This window comes from Hyperolius riggenbachi, chromosome 6, assembly GCF_040937935.1.
Source record: "Hyperolius riggenbachi isolate aHypRig1 chromosome 6, aHypRig1.pri, whole genome shotgun sequence".
NCBI lineage: Eukaryota > Metazoa > Chordata > Amphibia > Anura > Hyperoliidae > Hyperolius > Hyperolius riggenbachi.
This window is the reverse complement of record NC_090651.1, coordinates 51,546,261-51,566,413: the sequence shown is the minus strand read 5'-3', so window position 1 is coordinate 51,566,413 and position 20,153 is coordinate 51,546,261. Positions and strand designations below refer to the sequence as shown.

Genomic DNA, 20,153 nt, shown 5'->3' with positions numbered 1-20,153 from the left:
CTCTAACAGGCTCCTGCCTGTCATGTGACAGCGATCCCCGGCCGCTGATTGGCCGGGGTTCGCTGATCTGGTACAACGTTGCTACTGTTAGCAGCGTTGTACAAATGTAAACAAAGCACATTATTTCCGCTTGTGTTTACATTTAGCCTGCGAGCCGCGATCGGCGGCCCGCAGGCTATGCACAGAGCCCCCCGCCGTGAATTGACAGGAAGCAGCCGCTTGCGCGAGCGGCTGCTTCCTGATTAATTAGCCTGCAGCCGGCGACGCAGATCTGTGTCGCTGGTCCTGCAGCTGCCACTTTGCCGACGCGCGTTATGAGTGCGCAGTCGGCAAGTGGTTAAAGAGGAAGTGTCGCAGAAATCTTAAAATTTAAAACACATACAAATAAGAAGTACATTTCTCCTACAGTAAAATGAGCCATAAATTACTGACAGGTTTTGTGCTAATCCATCTCTCCATAGGGGATTCTCAGCATTGCTTTTATTCTTTATAAAGACATTCCCTAAAAAAGATTTACATAAAGATATTGGCCAGCCTCCCTGCTCGCTGCACACTATTTCAGCAGTTGGACGGAGCAACTCACTATTTCACTAAGTGCTTTTAAAAATAAAGAAAACCATGAGAACCCCCCTATGAGGAGATGGGCTAGTCCAAAATATGTCAGTAATGTCAGATTTCTACTACTTAATGTAAGTGACAGCAACATAGGAGAAAAGTAATTTGTGGCTCATTTTAGTCTTTGAGAAATGTACTTCTTATTTGTATGTGTTTTCAGTTTTAAGATTTTTGTGACAGTTCCTCTTTAAAGAGAACCAGAGACGAAGCACCCTCATGTATTTTACCATATATATCAATGGGAACATGACAGTAAACACCTACCCTGCTCTTTTTTTCATTTTTCTCTGCTAAATCTGCCTGTTATCAGCCCTGATAAGAATCCCCGACTGAGCATTCAGTCTAGCTTTGCCCGAAATGATTATAGCTGAGTCAGTCTACTGTGATGTCTTTTCAAGCCCAAGTCTGCCCCTTGTGGCTCTGCTTTGAGGATAAATAGCAGGAAAGCAAAGCCACAAGAGGGCAGGCTTGGGTTTGAAAAGACATCACAGAAGACTGACTCAGCTATAATTATTCTGGGCAAAGCTAGAATGAATGCTCAGTTGGGGATTCTTATCAGGGCTGATAACAGGCAGATTTAGCAGAGAACAATGAAACAAAGAGCAGGGTAGGTGTTTTCTCTAATGTTCCCACTGATATATATGGTAAAATACACGAGGGTGCTTCGTCTCTGGTTCTCTTTAACCAAAAATAACAAATTTAAAGTTTTAGAAAATTATAAATCTTATGTAAACAACACCAAATTAGTGTGTTGGCTAATTAAAAGCAATAGTAAATGCTTGGAAATAGTTTCGAACCAATTATCATGTACTACGATTAAATATATATTTGTCAAGGGGTACTTGTGATAATGTTTACTATGCTAGGGGGTACTTGGTGAGTACAGGGTTTTAAAAGGGGTACATACCAATAAAATGTTGAGAAACACTACTTTAGAACTCACAGTAACCAAGCATTCTGCACCTGACGGCACTAAAACTGAAGCTGTTGCCATCTGTAATACATTTCAGACTGTAAATCAGGTGACAGTGAGGAAAGATTTTACAATGGGCAAACACCGACTAAATAGAATACATTTTAAATGGATATTGTAAAAAATAAGCAATTTTATTCATCATACTATTCCCACTGCAGTTCCTCTTTAAATTAAAAATATCCCCTAAAAAAATATATTCTTCCTTCCCTTTATAAGAGCCTTTGTTCTGTGCTGCGTCTTCAGTGTGCCCTCAGCTTGCAGTGCATGTCACACGCAGAAGGAAGCAGAAACGACTCTATCCATTTTTATCTGCCACATTGTTACCTCTTCAGCCTCCTTGTCAAACACAGACTTGGTGCGTACAAGTGTGATTCATGGCTCATCGCATTCCCAGCCTGCCATCCAGGCATTGCTTCTCATTGTCTTAACACTGAATAATGATGTTAATGTGTTCTGGGATGGAGCAGTGCACCCCTGGTGGCTACTTTGCCAGTTCCTCTTCCCTCCATCCTCCGTGCAGTGCTCAGGGCCCTGCGCTGCCATCCTGGATCTCTTCTCGTCTCTCCCCAAACGTTTCCACTGTCACTTCATCAGCTCATTTGGCTCAAGCTGCCACGCAAACAGATATATTGAAGAGAATCTGTACTGTCCGATTTGTACAATAAAAAACATACCAGTCGAGTCACTGTGATCTCCTGGATCCCTCTTTGCCGTTTCCGCCTCTCCAGCCGTGATCCTGGCTTTTAATCGACAGTTTTAGGCAGTGTTTACAAACAAAAAACATGGCCGCTAACCAGGAAGTGATGTTTGTATGTGTATATATATATATATATATATATATTTGTTTTCTTCATCCTCACAAACTGCATAACAAGCTAAACTGAGAGCAGAGACCTGTCTGTGAGAAATAAACAAAGCACGCACACAGAGCCTGCAGGGGGCGTGGAGGGGGGTGTGCATAACTTCTCCCTATCACAGCAGAGGCAGTGCATTCCTCCCAGGGTCAACAAAGCTTGACAAATAAAAGAAAATTAGATATATTACAGAGACAGTGCAACTAGAAAAGGCTGCAGTAATCCAGAACACATTAGAACAGATATAGGAATTTATAGGATAGAAGAAATAAGGCTGAAAATGTTGTTACAGTGTCTCTTTAAGCTAGGAATAATCAATCTGGGTGGTCCAACGTCCTTCCAGCCCTCCACTGCTATCACAGAAAAGGAGTACCTGTCACCTGTACAGAGTTTGGGCAGTCATTGTTTAAACCCCAAGCAAAAGACTGATCTAATGAAAAATGAGTTCTGATATTAGGAAGTAACTCATTATTAATAATCTTAATTTGGTTTGGGCCAAGTATAGTGCAGAACTGATCAGTTTGTGGTGTGCTAATAATATGCAGGTATTATCATTACTTTTTGAATGTCTTTGTTACATCCATTTATTAGATTTATTTTTTAATTATTGTGTTCTGAACTGTATGAGTTGGAGTGTTTTTAAGGGTTCTTAAAGCGGACCTCTGGTGTAAAAAAATCATGCTATTTGCACGAAGTTGCACGAAAAATGCCTAAAAACTGGCCACTTGTGTCATAAAATCCAGGTTTTGTTAGTTAGTAACACCCCCTTTCTGAAAAACTATCATGCTGAGAGATAGTGTCATCTGTGGGTGGGAGGAGCCTCAGAAGCTGCAGAAGCTGAGGGATACTCTGCTTCTACCTGTATCACTGAGCCAGCCTGTCCCAGAGAGGAGAGATGTAGTGCAGTGCCAGCCACAGTATTGTATATTACAGTGGCTACAATGCTCCCCTGCTGCTTAGTAGTCCGCCGCTGCTGCCTTGGATACAAAAAAGCGATAGCAGTCATAGTAGAATCAGAATCATTTTTACTTGCTGACTGAGCACGACTGGGTTGTGTCCGGAATTGTGTTTGACACTTACATAGCTCAGAGTAAAGTAGGAGCAGAGATAGGTAATGCTACAAAGCGTTCAAAGAGTTCCTGTGCCTTGAAGTTTTGATGGAGAAATGTGTCATTTTGGCTCTTTTTCTCTTTGGAAGATACAGCTTTGGTCCACTTTAATGACACATTCTAGTTTCATTTTTGAGACTGAAGATTTATTTCTTTATTTAAGCCTTTGTCAGGAAGGACTTTTTCATGTTTACGGACATATCTGCAAATTTCCTGTGGTTTGTCTATATTACTGTACAGCTTTTCAGTGTCTAATAGACGGTTTTACTTTCTTAGAAAAGTCAGACCTTGGCGCCATTCACTCCCACCTGCCTCTAGTTGTCAATCATGGTGATTGTTGGATCCACTAGCCAACTGTGAAGCTTGGAGGTAGGTGGGTTTCATACTTAATTTTCTGGAAAAAAAGGTCAAAATTTACATACTGGAATATTTTGAACTCTCAGAAGGAACTGCAGATCAAAGAAGCTCTGTTTGTGAATTTGAATCTGAATCATGTTGACATTTTATTTGTTTTACTCCATGAAATGTAATTTATAGGGAGTATTTCTGTTTTGGAGCCTTAGGCTCTGTAGGTGACCTTAGGTAAGTTTGTGTTCTAGGTATGTGTTCCACTGTAGAAGCACTAAGGCTACTTTCACACCAAGAAGTTGCGTTATATGCGATGTTAAGGTCGCATAACGTGCCCCTAACGCAACGCATGGTGATAGTATTGGAGGACGCTACATAGTCTTGATGCGTCCGTGATGTGAACTTTTTGCCGCATGCGCGGGTGGAGACCACGTGAGCGGAGCACTCCGCATCACGTGGTCCCGCCAGCCAATCAGCGGCCGCTCTAGGAAGTAAACAATGCAGTGCAGTGAATATTAAGTAGCCATGTGGCTGGCTACACTAGCGGACTCTCCCCGCCTCCTCTCCGGCCCAATAAAGAAAAAAAAATACATATTAGTGAGCATGTGCAAACAGCCTAACGCGGCTAAAGCCGCTATAACGTACAGCATTCAGCACTTTCATAAAACGTGCTACGTTACAATGTAACGCAACGTGGGCACTGTGAACAGCCCATTGATTTTTCATTGCTGTGCGGTGGGCTGCGTTGCAGGCTGCTCTAACGTGCGCCTGTAACGTCCCACTGTGAAAGCAGCCTCACAGTGTAGGATACATTTTTTATCCACTACTAGCCAGGGCTGTGGAATCGGAGTTGAGGAGTCGGAGTCAGAACAGTTTTGGGTACCTGGAGCGGAGTCGTGATTTCATAAAACTGAGGAGTCAGAGTTGGATGATTTTTGTACCAATTCTACAGCCCTGGTAAGTATTGGACTAAGGAGGCAAGGAGTCAGAGAAATTTCGGGTACCTGAAATGGAGTCGGAGTTGATGGTTTTATAATGGAGTCGGAATCGGATGATTTTTGTACCGACTCCACAACCCACTAGACTACTAGTGAAAAAATCCTGGATGAGATGAGTTTTGCTGCAACTTCAGGACTCTCCTACATGTCTTTGCAATATGGAAGCATAAATTATTATGCGTATAGTTTAGCTTCATGGGAGTCTGAGCCATTGTACCTATAAAGTTTGCAGTGATTTACTGTGGGCTTCCTTTAGATTTTAAACTCACAAGGGCAGGGCTCTCTCACCCTTTTGTGTCTTGAAATTTCTATACTGTATATTTTGATCATCATGTTATATTTGTCACTGGAAATACTATGGGCTTAATTCACAAAGCCATGCTAACTGTTTAGCACGGGTGTGCTAAACGGTTAGCATGTGAAGTGCCGTTCGCGGACTTTTGCGCGCGCAAAGTGTCGCGATTAGCGCGATCGCGGACTTATGCGCACGCAAATTGCTGCCGCGATTCACGCGAGTCGCGGCAGCAATTTGCGTGCGCATAAGTCAGCGATCGCGAGAATTTTCTACTAGTTTGTTATTATGTACCAGCGCCTATATCTTGTGAATACTATTGTATTATTATGTACCCAATGCTTGTGTCTTAATCTATGCAGATGCCACAGAATATGTTGGTGCTTTATAAATTAAAAATAATAATAATATGGGTGATTTCACTTTAATCATGATTTTGGATTTGCTTTTGTCTTCCTCCTTGCGTTTTACTTCGCATCACATGACTACCACACTTCCTCCTTCAACCCGCTGTTCGTGCCACTCTCCCTTCGCTGAAGCACACTCGCCCTGCCGTCTCTATGACAGTAGAGCTTCAGGAGCCGATTTCATTGGCTCCTGACCCTGTGATGACTGTGAGTCAATGTGATTGGCTCTTAAATAAATTAGGTGATATTTTTAGTTTTCTTCTAGGTGTTATTTTCACACCTAATGAAAAAAAAATGCATTTTAAGACACCAGCAAGCAAGAAAGTACTCTTATAATTTGACAGAACCTTTTCACTTACCTTTGTTACTTTTTCAACTGCAAAGTACTGAAAAGCTATTTAACCACTTAATGACGTCCTGCTAGAGCCTCTTAACCTCCCTGGCGGTATATTAAAAACCGCCAGGGGGCAGCGCTGCCGTTTTTTTGCTATTTTTTTTTTTAAATCATGTAGCGAGCCGAGGGCTCACTACATGATAGCCGCTGTTCAGCGGCATCCCCCCAGCCCCTCCGATCAGGAAATCCCGTTCAAAGAACGGGATTTCCTGGAGGGCTTCCCCCGTCGCCATGGCGACGGGGCGGGATGACGTCACCGACGTCATGGACGTCGTGACGTCTAAGGGAGTCCCGATCCACCCCTTAGCGCTGCCTGGCGCTGATAGGCCGGGCAGCGCAGGGGTCTGAGGGGGGGGGCTGTACGGTTACCGCCAAGGAGGTTAATGGCTCCAGGGCGTTTTTATAAGTCAGACAGTGCTGCAGCTGCTGTGCGCGTGCACGCGCGCGCTCCCGCGGGTGCACGTGCATCCCGGTGCATGTGCACGTGAAAATAGTGAACTAAAAAACACCGGAAAAAAATACACCTTTATTTCCAAATGATATATTGTCACCATACTTTGTACTAGGGACAATTAAAATCTTGTGATAACCAGGACAAATAGGCACATAAAATGTGTGGGTTTTATGTACAGTAGCAGTGTTTATATTAAAACCATAGGGGATGAAATTGGAGAAATAGTGTATTTTTTCATTTTTTTCTTGTATTTCCCTTTAAAATGCATAGAAAATGAAGTAATTACTGAAAACAAATATCAACCCCCAAAAGCCCAATTTGTGGTGAAAAAAACAAGATATAGATTATTTCATTGTAATTAGTAGTGATTAAGCTATTGGCAAATGAATGGGATGAGCACTGAAAGGTGAAAATTGCTCTTGTCCGTTACGGTAAAAACCGCCTTGGGGTGAAGTGGTTTAAAGAGAAGATGAAGAATTAACTCCCAGGATAAAACTTAAAGGACCACTATTGCGAAAATCGTAAAATTTAGAATGCATGTAATCACATTCAAATAAGAAGTACATTTCTTCCAGAGTAAAATGAGCCATAAATTACTTTTCTCCTATGTTGCTGTCACTTACAGTAAGTAGGAGAAATCTGACAGAACTGACAGGTTTTGGAGTAGCCCATCTCCTCATGGCGGTTTCTCAGGGTTTTCTTTATTTACAAAAGCACTTAATGAATGGTAGTTGCTCTGTCCAACTGACAAAAAAAGTGTGAAGCGAGCAGGGAGGCTGGTCAGCATTTTTGAGTAAATCCTCTTCAGGTAGTGTCTTTTTAAAGAATAAAGGCCATGCAGAGAGTCCCCCATGAAGAGATGAACTAGCCCAAAAAGTGGTGGGAAATGTCAGTTTTCTACAACCTACTGTAAGTGACAGCAACATAGGAGAAAAGTAATTTATGGCTCATTTTACCCTGGAAAAAATGTACGGTACTTCTTATTTATATGTGTTTACATGCATTTGAAATGTTACAATTTTCGCGATAGTGGTCCTTTAAAAGAAAAGGTGAATTAAATAAGGGCCCAGGTATCTTTTTATAGTACATTTTTTTGCAATCCCTCCCACTTGCAGATACTGACATTCCCCACTTTCTGAACTGACTTCCAAACTCCTCCCTCCCCACTGCTGCCCTGTGCCACCCACATCCCCTGGGCCACGCCCCATCTCGTCTTCACCTTGATGCATAGACACAGAGAGGAAGGACAGTCAGCACCACATGAGCCCATGACAGGATGAATAAGGGCATTGAAGCGCTCCACACACAGAAACTGGCTCATAGTTCAGTGTTCTGCAGTCACAATAATAATTCTCAGGGCTCGTTTCCACTATTGCGGTGCGGAATCGCCTGGATTCCACCGCTGATGAAATCGCATGCGGATGCGATTCCCCATGCGTTTTTGCCGCAAATTCGCATGCGATTTCGCATAGGTGAGGGTATATGCGATTTTAACCATGTCACTGCCTGTATGAATTTACATTGGTACCTATGCGAATTCGCATGCGAATTTGCGGCAAAAAACACATGGGTAAAACGCATGCAATCTCCCTGTTAAATACATTGCATGCGATTCGCATGCATTTCACTCGCAGGCAAATTCTGTGGCTCTTTTGTGCGTTTTTTCACCGCTGAAAAAAACGCATCTTAACAACGCTACAGTGGAAACAGGCCCATCCACCTGCATTACATGTGCGAATCCGCATGCGTTGGACGCATGCGGATTCGCAATAGTGGAAACGAGCCCTCAAAGTAAAGGTCCTTTAAAAGAAAAAATATACACAGAATCCTGGCAGGCTTCCATGGGATTACTGCATGGTGTACACAGCTAATGCTTTTCATTATTAGCAGATTAATAGTTGAGAAAAGGTTAGACAATGGTTTTATTGAAAACAAGGCATGCCCGTAGCAAAAAATAAAATAAAAACTTTGGAAATAAAATTCAGGAAGATTAATAAAAGGAAACCTCCACTTCTGCTGAAAGAGAGCAATCCTCTCAAAGTTAACGTCTTTAAATTATGAGGACTTAACGTCAGTACAGTCTCAAACAGTGAAAAGTGAGGTCCCTTTTAGTACACTGAGTGGGCAAAAAATTGAAGACACCCCTTATTTGAAAGTAAGCCAGTCCAATAGTAGAGTGACGTAGCAACGCAGAGTTGCTTATATAAGGAACGCTGAGCTTCAGATGACGTAGTTATCTTGGAAGATAATGTCAAAATGGGTAAGAAGAAAGATTTAAGTGACTTTAAAGAAAACCTGAACTGAAAATTAAAAGTCAAAATAAGCATACACAAGTCATACTTACCTCCCGTGTAGTCTACTCCTCAATCTCTTTCTCCTCTCCCGCATCCTGTTTGTCCACTGTGATCAAGGGAATTCTCCGTCCTCCATTTTGAAAATGGCCATTACCCCATAACATTCATTTGAAGTTACCTCATGTGTTTATTTTAAATAATTTTACTCAGTACAGGTTCCCTTTTAGGTTTAAGCCCAACAGAAATATTCCACCTGGAGTTCTGCAAACACCTTCTCCATGTCCATCAAAGTACCTCAAACAATGCCTGCCGAGCTGAGCTAAGTAGATTCCCATTACTGCTTGAGATACTGAAGAGAGTGTTGTCCTTCTGGGCCCACCTACAGAGCAGCAGCCCTGGCTCACCCCACTGCAAAGCCATGTTGCACAATGAAGACCAAGAAAAGCCATGTGCACTAAAAGAAGTGGTCAGCTCTATACTTCCTCTAACACCCGATCCACAGGTCATAACAAGAGTCCAGATAGAACACAGACACCACAGCCAAGAGCAAAGAGGACTATCGGGAAAAATGGAGGAGCTAACCATATACCAGTCTCTACAGAGAGAATATAAGAAGAACATCCTGAGTGTCTACAGACACCACACAACCTCGTCACAACCTCAAAATAGAGTCTGGGAGACACAGACAGACGTACAAACCCAGGGAGGAGAGACTATGCCAACACTGTGAGCATAAGACCCTTGAGGATGAAAACCACTTTCTGTTGCACTGCCCCAAATATACTGCAACCAGGGACACTTACTTTAAGAAACTGATGGAACTACCAGTATTCCCAGACTTTCTCACATTAGAAGAAAAACATATATCTTACTGGGAGAAGAGGAATCCACAGTGACAATCGCTGCACACTATGTCACGGCATGCGACAGACTGAGAGGTGCATACAGGGCCGGGCCGAGGCATAGGCTGGAGAGGCTCGGAATTCATACAGCTGTCATTCCTAATTGTGTTTGAAGCAGAAAGAAATAAGAAAAGGGGATACATGGCAGTGACTGCAAGCCAGATAACTAGTTATTAAGGTGTTGGGGAGGTTGTGGGCCCTGTGGCGTCTAATAGCAATCAGTGTGGAACGGCTGGGGAGGCAGGGATGGAGGGGCGCACTTTGGTGTCTCAGCCTTGGGTGCTAGAGGACCTTGTCCCGGCTCTGGGTGCATAACGGAACTGTAAACCTAAAAAAATGTCCACAGACTGCTTAGCCATTGTCCCCCTACCCCACCCCCTTCCATGCCCCCCTTTTCCCCTTGCTTTGGCAGTACCTGTATGAATCTTGGTCATGCCAATAAAGCTATCTTTGATTTGATTTGTGACTTTGAACGAGGGATGATCATTGGTGTAAGAAGAGCTGGTGCAGTATCTTTGAAACAGCGACTCTTTTAGGATTTTCTTGCCCAACAGTATCTCAGGTGTTTAGAGAGTGGCAGGTAGAAAAAAAACTTCAAGCGATAAGGACTGTTCTGGTTGAAAAAGGCTGGCGAACAAGAGAGGTGAAATGAGAGTAGCACGCATAGTCTGCAGCAACAGAAGGGCACCAACACAACAAATTACAGCTGAATTCAATGCAGGTGCATCATGAAGCATATCCCAACGCACAACAATACTTACTTGGCAAAGGATGGGCTTTAGCAGCAGGAGACCCGCAAGAGTGCCTTTGGTATCCCAGAAAAAATAGGAAAAGACGCCTGTTGTGGTCCCTTGCCACCGTCCTCATGCAGTCTCAAATTAGTTTGAGGAACATCAATCAGAGTTTAACCTGCTTCCATGGGCAGCTCAGTCCCCTGACCTCAATCCTATTGAGCATTTGTGGGATGAAGTCAAAAGATCACTTTAAAGCTTGGAAACGCCACCATCGAATCTGACCCAACTTAGAGATGCCATGATGTCAACAAGCCCGTATTTTCCTCACAGGAACCTATAGGCACATATGTCCTGGCACCTTAGACTTCCCCCTCCATGAACCTCCAAACCCCTACCAAACTGCACTACAAGTGTGCTGGCTGTCCCAGCTGTCACTTCATCCTTACTTCCCTTGCACATCACAGGTAGATACAGGTGCCCCTTTGTATTAGGTAGCCAGAGGTACCCTCAGTATTAAGTAGCTAGAGGGGCCCCCCAAGTATTAGGTAGCTAGAAGATTCTCAGTATTAAGCAGTTAGAGGTGTCCCTGACTGAAGGGAGATCTCATCAGTGGAATTCCGAGAGCTGGGTGAGTAACCTCTCATTTACACTCTCATCAGGACTCTGCATAGGGAAGGAGGCACGGGGGGGGGGGGGGGGGAGTGAGTCACCTTTTCGTCATCAGGCGCCTGTAGGCACGTGCCTTTAGTGCCTTATGGTAAATCCGGCCCTGGATGTCAGCATGGGCCAACATTCCTCAGCAACAGTATCAGCAACTTATTGAGTCCATGGCAAGAAGAAGGTGGAACAGTTCGTTATTAGAGGTTGTCTCTAATTTTTTGCCCACTGTGTAATTTGTAGTGTTGAGAATCTCGTTAGCTTTCAGCACCTGTTTCAGATGTAATGAGCACAGTTTTGACTTTAAAGGGATACGGTAGTGGGGTCGGGGGAAAATGAGTTGAAGTTACCCGGGGCTTCTAATGGTCCCCCGCAGACATCCTGTGCCCGTGCAGCCACTCACCGATGCTCCGGCCCCGCCTCCGGTTCACTTCTGGAATTTCAGGTTTAAAAGTCTGAAAACCACTGCGCCTGCGTTGCAGTGTCCTCGCTTCCCCTGATGTCACCAGGAGCGCACGGTGCAGGCACAGACCATACTGGGCCTGCGCAGTACGCTCATGCGTCACGTCAGCGGGAGTGAGGACACGGAAACGCAGGCGCAGTGGTTTTCAGACTTTTAAACCTGAAATTCCAGAAGTGAACCAGAGGCGGGGCCGGAGCATTGGGGAGTGGCTGCACGGGCACAGGATGCCTGTGGGGGACCATTAGAAGCCCCGGGTAACTTCAACTCATTTTCCCCTGACCTCCCTACAGTGTTCCTTTAAGAGGCTTTGCAGCCGGTCAGGTGCAGCTTGGTCTAAAAGCGCTGCCATTCTTTGTGACACGCCGTGTGACACGGCTGTCCCCCTGGGCAGCAAGGAAGCGCCGGTCGCGCTGATTGGCTTGTGGGGGGAGGGTAGGTGCATTAAAACAATAATTAAAAAATAGGGAAATTTATTGTAAAATAAACAAAATATTTGTAAAAAATAATACATTGTAGAAGCAATTGTAGCCCACCAACAGAAAGCTCTGTTGGTGGGCAGAAGAGGGGAGCGGGAATCACGTGTGTGCTGAGTTGTACGGCCCTGCAGCTAGCCCTTAAAGCTGTAGTGGCCTTAATTGTAGAAATCAGCCTGGTCACTAGGGGGGTTTAAGACCGTAGTCCTCAAGACAAGTGGTTAACATAAGATATAGCCTAAAACCTAACGCTGCATGGACATGTAAATTCTGCTGCAGCCTTCAGGCCTGGGAGCGAGGCAGAATTTAATAAATGTAAGAATGATGTCTGGGAACGGTAAAATGAGCCTGGGAATCGATCGCTGCAGTTTACATCATGAATATTTGATCATATTATATATTGTTCTTTATTAGTCCCATTACTTGGGAATACACGTTATACTTGGTTTTTTTTTGTCCTAACAAATTACACATATACTGTAGGAACGTTCTGACCACTGAACAGTGTGCTCTTACCAAGACTACAAAGAATAAAATCTGAATAACTGCAAATAAAAGGAGGAAACTTGCTGGTTGCATATTGAAAACTATGGAAAATTTCATAATGTTTTTAACAACGTATATTAATAACATTAATGCCACTTGACATTAATATTTTTTATAGATAACCTTTTAACTCACCACCTAACTAACTTAACCACTTCACCCCAAAGACGTTTTTACCCTAACGGACAAGAGCGATTTTCACCTTTCAGTGCTCATCCCTTTCATTTGCCAATAGCTTAATCACTACTAATCACAATGAAATGATCTATATCTTATTTTTTTAACACCAATTGGGCTTTTTGGGGTTGATATTTGTTTTCAGTAATTACTTTATTTTCTATGCATTTTAAAGGGAAAAGCAAGAAAAAAAATGAAAAAATACACTATTTCTCCAATTTCATCCCTTATAGTTTTAATATAAACACTGCTACTGTGCATAAAACCCACACATTTTATCTGCCCATTTGTCCTGGTTATTACAAGATTTTAATTATGTCCCTAGTACAAAGTATGGTGACAATATATTATTTGGAAATAAAGGTGTTTTTTTTTTTAAACAACAAGTGTCAGTGCCAAGGCAGAAGGTGACCGCAGCTGAGAAGTCCACACAAGCAATGAATATATAAAGTCAGCACAGGTCTATAGTAATACAGCTTTCGTCATTTTCTGGTATACAGGATCTTCGAACAAAAAGGTAAAGAAGCAAGGCTTACCAGATTCCAACAACCCACATTATAATCGTGCAGAAATACAGAGGCGCCCAAAGATTAAAACACTGTACTTTAAAAAAGTCTCAAAATGGGGGGTGCTGGATGATACACCTCCCCAGTAACAACAAATCGCACTGATTAACATAAAAGAAACCAGCTTTATTCTTACTCCACAACAGTATTTGCAACGCGTTTCACGGGTCTAACGCCCGCTTCCTCAGGCACATAAAAAGGGGGAGTAACTTGACTTGTCAGGGAGCGGGTTTGGCACTCCCTGACAAGTCAAGTTGATAGATGGTCCGCAGAAATTTCAAATGGTGTTGTTTCACCAGCGATGTTGCACACCACAGATTCCTCCGGAATATAGTAGATGTCCTGAGGTAGCAGAGACTCGCCAAAGGGGAGTCCAGTAGGATAGTGACATTAAAGGGATATACGGCACATCTAAGTGTAAACCGTCTTTATTACATAACAAGTAAAACAATTTAAAAACAAAGACAATAGAAGAACTCACATACGGGGCCCGTGCACTGGGAACCCCGAAAAAGTAGCGCGCATAAAATGGTCAATAGAAGACCTCAAATAAAATGGTGCCACCTGTCGCCTTCCCGACCGGTTTCGCAATCTTGCGTCATCATCTCCCCTGATGACGCAAGATTGCGAAATCGGTCGGGAAGGCGACAGGCGGCACCATTTTATTTGAGGTCTTCTATTGACCATTTTATGCGCGCTACTTTTTCGGGGTTCCAAGTGCACGGGCCCCGTACGTGAGTTCTTCTTTTATCCTTGTTTTTAAATTGTTTTACTTGTTATGTAATAAAGACGGTCCAGGAAGAGGGTCCTGGACAGCAGCAAAGGGGGCGAGGAGGATCTGGGAAGCCTCTGAAGCATCCAGAGGATTCCCCCAATGGGTGGTATCGATTTTTTTTTTCTTTGGCTATGTTAAAGTAAACCTGTAAGGAAAAAAGTGCTTACCTGAGCGGGGAAAGCCTCTGGATCCTAATGTAAAAGCTTCCGCTTGGGCTCTGGCGGAAAAATCCAAGCCCGATCGGGTGCGCTATACTGCGCATATGCTGGCATCTTGCCCCTGCGCAGTACAGGGCACCTGATCAGTCTCGGCTATTCCCGCCAGAGCCCAAGGGAAGCTTGTACTGCGCCTGCACAGGAGTGCGGATTGGTAAATATTGCTGCACGCTGTTCTGGGGGCTGCCAGTGCTGGATCCAAGAGGTTGAAGAGGATGAGGGAAGCCTCTTTAGGATCCAGAGCCCTCCCCCTCCTGAGGTAAGTACCCTCCGGCTGGCTTCACATTGCAAACTGGCAGCAGCGATGCAGTGTACCACGCCCACCACACCGCATAGTACCGCCCGAAACAGTCCTTCAGGGAACACCATGTTAGTACGCAGTGTTCCCTGTCTGGCCACCAGCCAAGCAGGAAGTGACATGTGCTTGCGGTCACTTCCTGCTTCGGAGTATACGGAAGTGCACGGAAGCGTATTGTAAAAACACTCTTCCGTGCTTGCGACGTCGACTTTTTAAAAAACCTTGTGTCGCCATAGACTAACCTGACTTCTGGGCCAACGCAGGTCGGTGCGGATCACGCACGGTAATGTAGTTCTGCTCTAGCGTTAAATTAAGGACTTCTTGTGCAGCGTACCGCAACGTGGGACGTATGAACTTCCTCATAGATTTGCATTAGGCTGCGGAAGCAGTGCGTCATTGTGAAAGGGCGTGAAAGGGGCACTTTTTTCCCTCATAGGATTACTTTAAAGGAAATCTCTGAGGTAAAATAATTAAAAAAAAAAAATCTACTTACCCTGGGCTTCCTCCAGCCCCTTGCAGCTGATATGAACCTCGCTGTGGCTCTCGGTCCCCTCCGGTGCATCTACTGCGCCTGCGAGAGCGCCGCTCGGGGGCGCGTTGACGTCATCGGAGTGTTGAGTGTGCTGAGGGGATTAGGAGCCACCGGCGCTGTGGCGAGGGACATCGGCTGCTAGGGGCTGGAGGAAGCCCCGGGTAAGTAGATTTTTTATTTTATTTTACCTCGGACATTTCCCTTAAAGCAAACCTGAAGTGAAGATAAACTGAGATAAACAATTGAATCTCATTGTGTAGTGCAGACTACAGAGTGTCCGGGCGCAGACTGAGCTCCAAAAGGTCTGTGGTGCAGGAAGTAGCTGGGGAAGGGCCTTCTGATGCGGTATGTTATTTGGCATCAGGGAATTGGCATTTATACATAGATTAAAGAAACGCAGCTGCCTACACAGGACTAGGAAGGCATCTTTGCTTGAAGCCAGTCTTTAACCCCACTAGCATCTACTAAAAGCTGGAACATATATTTGGGTGGCCTGATCCCTTCAGGACTAACTTCTTACATTACCAACAGTAACCTGCACAGGCGTCTTGTTGTAAAGTTTAATATTGCATTATCTTATTACAATACTCGCCGTCTAACGGGGATCCAGGAATTAATTTGTCTAGCAAAATATTCTCCCAATGACTTTGGCTTGATTAGGATTTGCTTCTGGCTGAATAGAAAAAAAATGAAAATACCAATCTATTGTGCACACAGATGGCTGGTTTTATTACAGAGAATGAATTAGACGTTGCCGCTTTTCGGTATTATGCAAAAATGCATTTAGGTGAATAACATTAGCGGTTTAATCTGTTGCTAGGATGCTCTGCCTGTCTCCTGATACATATTCAGCTCCGTCAGATAAGAGATAAGAACGGCCAAACCAAAAGTGGGCTTTGTTGTTCTTCAAGAAGTCCTGGAGGACGGACGGAGCGTAGTACTGCAGAACGGAACTCCTCCGCTATTCGGGGATCAAAGATTGGCTCTGCTGTTGTTGTCATGGTGATTTTTTTCAACGGAGTTCAGTGCTTTTGTTGTGAACGTGGGAATAAATAGACATGTTTTTGAGTATTTGGGACTAAATTCCATAACCTCCAGTACCTTAAAGTGTTTCATACACACATTAAACCTCTGTCGCCTCAGATGATCATTTGTGATAGTTTCAGGTGACAGTATTGGAAGAATTGCTCAGCTCCTGGCTTGTTCTGTCTATACATGTCAGCACGGCTGCGTAGTGGTTAGGGTTCTCGCTTAGCAGCGCTGGCTTCCCGGGTTGAATCCCAGCCAGGTCAACATCTGCAAGGAGTTTGTGTGTTCTCCCCATGTCTGTGTGGGTTTCCTCAGGGCACTCCGGTTTCCTCCCACATCCCAAAATAAGTTAATTGGCTCACCCTTAAAATATTCTTAAGACTGCAATACATACACTACACAATACATTCATAGACATATGACTATGGTAGGGACTAGATTGTGAGCTCCTCTGAGGGACAGTTAGTGACAAGACAATATACTCTGTACAGCGCTGCGTAATATTTCGGCGCTATATAAATACTTAAATAAATAAAAATATCAAACTCTGGCCCGTGGGCCATATCTGCTATGCAGAGTCATCAAATTTGGCTCCCAAGTGGTTTCCCCAGTTTGTATTACCATATGTTTGAAGCCAGGGAAGCCATATGGGAGAGGTAATTAGAAAGCACTAGACACCAGGTAACTGTATAAGGGAGGGAGGGGGGTCCCTACTAGACACCAGGGAACTGTAGGGGAGGGAGGACCACCAAACACTAGGGAACTGTACAGAGAAGAAAGCTATATTGAAGATAAAGCCCTAGATCTTAGGGAAGCCATATGGGGGAGGGAAGGGCAAAGCACTAGACATCAGGGAAATGTATGGGTAGGAGATGGAGGGCGGCTTCTAGACACCAGGGAACTGCATAGGGGAGGGAGGAGGACAAAGACACCAGGGAACTGTATAAAGAAGGGAGGGAGGACCACTAGACACCAAGGAGCTGTATAGGGGAGGGGGGCAATTAGACATGAGGGAACTGTATAAGGTAGGGTAAGGGGCTATTAGACACCAGATACAGTAACTGTATAGGGGAGGGGGGCCATTAGACACCATGGAACTTTATAAGGGAGGGAGGTGACCACTAGATATTGAGTTTGGCCCATGTCTTGGTCCCAGTGGTCAATTTTGGCACACTTTGAATTTGAGTTTGACACCCCTGCAACTACTGCAAGAACTTCTCAGAAGAATAACAGAGTTCAATCATTAGTGATTATGCATAATAGATAAATAATGACCACTTAATAGTCAGGGCTGTGGAGTCGGAGTTGGAGTCGGGGTAATTTTGGGCACCCGGAGTCGGAGTTGGAGTCGGAGTCGTTGATTTCATAAACTGAGGAGTCGGAGTCGGATGATTTTTGTACAAAATCCACAGCCCTGTTAAGTATTAACTTAAGGAGTCGGAGTTGAGGAGTCGGAGCCATTTTGGGTATCCGGAGTTGGAGTCGGAGTCGTGGTTTCATAAACTGAGGAGTCGGAGTTGGAGTCAGAAGAATTTTGTCCCAACTCCACAGCCCTGTTAATAGTGTCAGGCAACTCTTCTGCATACTCTAGGTTTCCATCTGAATTGATCACAAATGCATTTAAAGAGGAACTCTGTATTGTAAGAAGATAATGCAGTATCTCATTAGGTTCACTTTATTACTTTCAGGCTGCTTTTACACTGTCGAAAAATCACACCGCACATTCCTGCTACGGTGCAACCAAATAAGTGAGGGATACTTTCCATTGAAATTATGCTTCACATTTAGGGTTACTGCGCACGACACACTTCTGGGTCCCTCGCTGCAGCTCCGGTGCTCCCCAGTGTCCTCCTGTTGGCCGCCCACAAAGCTCACAACCCATAAGTGGGTTGGCGCTTCTGCACATGCGCGGTCACGTACCTCTGCCTGCTCGCGCCTGCATACAGGGAAAAACCAGTCACATGCAGCAAAAAAGCACGAGTCTCACATGTGTCTCACAGCTAGAGCAGGGGTGTCAAACTCAAATACAAAGTGGGCCGAAATTGAACACTGGGACCTAGCCGTGTGCCAACCTCAATGTCTACTGACCACCTTAGAAAGTTCCCTGGTATCTAATTCAGGGCTGTGGAGTCGGAGTCGAGGAGTCGGAGCAATTTTGGGTACCTGGCGTCGGAGTTGGAGTCAGTGGTTTCATAAACTGAGGAGTCGAAGTCGGGAGTTGGAGTCGGATGATTTTTGTAACAAATCCACAACCTTGGTTGTGAATTAGACTAAGGAGTCGGAGTCGAGGAGTCAGAGTCGGAATCATTTTGGGTACCTGAAGTCAGAGTTAGAGTCGGAGTCGGTGGTTTCATAAACTGAGGAGTCGGAGTCGGGGTTGGATTATTTTTGTACTGACTCCACAGCCCTGGTCTAATTGGCCCCCTCCAACTCTTTTCCTGGTGTCTAGTGGTCCTCCTCCCTCCCCTATACAGTTCCCTGGTGTCTAATGGCCCCCACCCACCACTATACAGTTCCCTAGTGTTTAGTGCTGTCCCCCTACCTCCCCCATATGGCTTCCCTGGGGATCTAGGGCTTTACCTCTAATATAGCTTCTCTTGGTCTAGAGTGGGCCAAACATAATGCAAAGTGGGGAAACCCCTTGAGGGCCAAATTGAATGGCTCTGAGGGCCAGATTTGGCCCGTGGGCTGGAGTTTGACATGTATGAGCTAGAGGGATTTGAATGCGTTCTTGCATCACTGCAAGTGTCGGCGTGCTTTTTAGACACACAGTGGAATCGGGCCGTACGATGTAGATTTTGGCAGAAGAACAGACTACTTGTCTGTAAACGGCGAGAGATGAAAAATTCATTAGTTGCCTTTAATCGGCGATGCTATGCGAAGCGACAATCTCATTGCACCTATTAATGAAGTGTTACGCTGTCTCTCCTTCTCCTTGGTAACATTTTGACTTGGGGGTCCCAGCGCAGCGTCTCCTCCCCTCCCCCAGTGATGCAGGGAACACACACACACCGCTCAGATTTATTAGAATTCATTAAAACCTGGTGCTTAATTCCATGCTTCTGTGCAGTTATCTGTCATCCGTTCATGCAATTAAACAGAAAGTATGTGTGTGTTACCATGGAACCGTGCAGGAGCAGGCAGCCCACACAGGGCCTGCAAGCTATGAAATATTAATTCACTACAACTGTACATTTGATATTCCCAAACAGTAATGATCTGAACACTTATCTCTGGATGCAAGTGTCTTCAGGAACAAATGGTGCGGCTAAGCACACACTTATATATTGGCGTGTCATTTCCTCTTTCCTTAAAGTGAACCTCCAGACTAAAAATCTACTCAGCAGCACTGAAAAGGCTTGGTGTTTCTTTAACAGTTTCACAGCATATTTTTCTTATACAAGCCTCATTTTTGGTTGCACAGAAGCTAAGCTCCGCCCCATCAAAGAAAACCGCCCGGGCATTTTTCCCCTGATACTGTGAAAAGCATGATGGGATTTCTGATGTTGATGTTATCGTTGCCTAGCAACTGGGAGGGGTGATCACTCAGGGCACAGGACAGTTGGAACTGTGTCTCATGCTCCCTGTCACCTCCTTTCAACCAAAAAGATGGCTGCCCTTATGAAATTAAACATTTGCCAGTTCTTTTAAAACAGGGTGGGTAAGAGATTATATTATGTATTTTAATCAACATCACTAATGTAACTTAATGACTGAAAGGCTGAAGTTCCTCTTTAACCTTTTCGGGACCGCGTGCATTAGATTCTACGCCGCACTTGTGGCTGTTCTAGCCTGATGCGGCGTAGAATCTACGCCGGCCCGCAATTTCCGCTCCCGACGCGATCGTGCGCACCCGGAGGGGGAGATTAAGCTGTCATATGACAGCCGACATCTCCCCCGAGTGATCAGCAGCCATTGCGTATGGCTGCTGATCACATGATCACTACGATCGCCGTCGGATCGTAGTGATCAGTTTGACAGCTGCGGCGGCAGGGGGGAAAAGAAGAGGATCCACTTACCTCCCTGCCGTTCCCGCGACGATCGG

General features: G+C 44.7%; 1 long non-coding RNA gene across 1 annotated transcript in view; it reads left to right on the top strand.

The window, feature by feature from the left end:
* Positions 1 to 20,153, top strand: part of LOC137522422 (uncharacterized) — a 119,930-nt gene that overhangs the window by 17,659 nt on the left and 82,118 nt on the right. Inside the window, exon 3 of the long non-coding RNA XR_011022293.1 lies at positions 3,831 to 3,923. This is a non-coding gene — a long non-coding RNA (uncharacterized lncRNA). The remainder of the gene's footprint in view (positions 1 to 3,830; positions 3,924 to 20,153) is intronic.